The sequence below is a fragment of the Mirounga angustirostris genome, unplaced genomic scaffold (genome assembly GCF_029215605.1).
Source record: "Mirounga angustirostris isolate CCGP_5_RB_7025 unplaced genomic scaffold, mMirAng1.0.hap1 SCAF_12, whole genome shotgun sequence".
Lineage (NCBI taxonomy): Eukaryota > Metazoa > Chordata > Mammalia > Carnivora > Phocidae > Mirounga > Mirounga angustirostris.
The window spans coordinates 18286298-18288681 of record NW_026991720.1 but is presented as its reverse complement, the minus strand read 5'-3'; the positions used below and the strand labels follow the sequence as shown (position 1 = coordinate 18288681).

Sequence of the window (2384 nt, the reverse complement as noted above, 5' to 3'; positions counted from 1 at the left end):
GATGATGAGCACAGATTTAGCATTTTAGTTTGCACATCCTCTGTGCCCGAATCATCCACTGCCGTGAAGCTTGAGCTTTAGGTGAGAAAGCTGGATTCTTCGATAACTCCTTTGTGGGTTTGCTCCAACCTAAGAGATGGTTTTCTTAATAGAGAAAATATTCGATGCTAAACAGGAGGCTTAAGTCTTGAAAACATTTTACAGTGGTGACGGATGTTTTGATTCAGGAATAGGCTCTTTAAAAAGTCAAATGCATATTCTCCCCCCACTTTTAAATATTTTATTTTTTAAGTAATCTCTACACCCAAGGTGGGACTTGAACTCACAACACAGAGATCAAGAGTTGCATGCTCTACCAACTGAGCCAGCCAGGTGCCCCTGCACATTATCTCCTTTTAAGCATTACCTTCTGTTAAGCAACAGAATTATATTTTTTGGCTTAAAGTAGTGCTTCCTGCTATATTTGAAGGTTTTCTTGGTAGATATTACTGTCTCTTCCAATATTTCTTCAAAATTTCCCCCTATCTGGGAGGTTTTATTAGAGGCTATCTTAGAAGTCCCCTCCTCCTAACAAACAGCCCAGTGGATGAGACTTTGGAGGTTGCAGAACTGAGGATTCTAGGTGGGCACAGATAACCTGGATTAGAAGGTGGGTTCAGCCCTGCAATGCTTAATCCACTGGTGCTAAAACGTGTCTCCTCGCCATCCAACAGTTTGCTGTACCTGTTATCTCAATACCAAGAGCCATTTTGACAGTGAGCAAGTCCTGGTATTACCGAAGGTGGCGGGCCATCTCACACTCTTGGTGTTCCTGAGATCACTCTCCAGTTGCCCGGTGCTATCCTGGTAGCTAGCCACGTCGGCACTGTGCCGCCCCTCCCGCTCTAGGACCTGCCTCTCCAACGACTCCTTGGCCACAGGCAGCCCTTCGGTCTCCACGGTGCGTGCCTGCAGCCAGCGACAGTACTTGTGAACCTCCTGGCGGCTGGCCCCGATGGCCTCAGTGCTGTGCGCCGCCTGCTAGTTCAGGTTGGCAAACTTGGACTTGTACACTCCTCCACTGACCCAGCAGCCAGGGACTCATACTGAGCACAGATCTCGCTCAACGCGCAGCTCAGGTCTGGTTTGGCCACGGCCACGTCCACCTCGACAGTGGCCTGCGACTTGGCCACCTCCTCCTCTTGCACCCGGCGCACGGAGGCCAGCTATTTCAGCAGAGACTCCAGCTTCTTCTCCAGGTCCAGGAGGGCCAGCGAGGCGCCATCCACGCCACGCTGTTGCACCCTCAACGGGCCCTACGCGCTCCTCCTCGAAGCCCGACCGCAGAGGCTGCACCTCTTCTCCCAGGCTGTCGCTAGGCAGCGAGGTCTGCGCGTGCGCCGAGCACGCCTCCTTCAGCTGCGCGCGCAGCTGGCGCCGGAAAAGCTCGCGACGTGCGACGGGTCTGCGTGGTGCTGCCCCAGCGCAGCCCGCCCGACGTGGCCCGCGCGCTTCGGCGTCTCTGGCTGGTGCATCCCCGTGGTGAACGCGGCGAAGTGGTCGTCGCGGCCTTGCAACTGCTCCTTCTCATGGGTGCGGATGACCCTGGGTTCAGCCGTTGAACGCCGCAGGGCCTCTGGCGGTAGGCCAGGCTCAGGCCCAGGCCGAGCGACGAGGCCGAGGAGCAGGCGGCCGAGGAGGCCACACCGCAACGGGACAGTGACTGCGAGCTACCCGTGCTCCCGGCGCTGGAGCGTCAGGAGGACGGGCGAGGGCCATCTCCGAACACCCTGTGGTAGCAGGGGGAGGCGCACAGGTAGTGCTCTGAGCTTAACGAAGCTCCTGGGACCAGGACCAGGGCTGGGAGAGCAGCTGCTGCTGAAGCTACAGAGGAGTCTCCTTTCAGGAGGTGCGTTGGACAGGCCAGGGAAAGCGGCTCCTACCCGGCCCCACCCGCACGCCTACTCCACCCGCCCCGCAGCACCGCTCCTCCACTGGCCGCCTCCATTATCTGGTCTGCCCCTGATGTCTCCCCCTCATTCCGTCTGTCCACCGTACACTTGCCTGCTTCCGGTACTGCCTCTCCAGCTTCTACTGGTCCCTTTTACAGCTTCCTCCTCCATGGCTAACCTGCCATTCTAGTCTCTCGATTGGAGTTCTTGCCAGCCTTGAAGCTTTGCTCTGTCATTTTCACGCAGTCTCCCTCTCTTTCTCTCTTTGGCTTCACCACGGGCCCTTGCTCCCTGACTGTAATCAAACTAGCCCACCAAACAAGAAACCAAACCGACAAACACCCACATGAACAAAACCACTTTCCCTCCGCTCTGCTGGCGCCGGTAAGCAAGTGCCTTCGCTATTTCTCTTCATTACAGAACTTCTTAAAAAAGTCATCTTTGTCAACTGCT

General features: G+C 55.9%; 1 pseudogene; it reads right to left on the bottom strand.

The window, feature by feature from the left end:
* Positions 1-425: 425 nt before the first annotated feature.
* LOC123836104 (alpha-internexin-like) lies at positions 426-2167 on the bottom strand (annotated as a pseudogene).
* Positions 2168-2384: the final 217 nt, after the last annotated feature.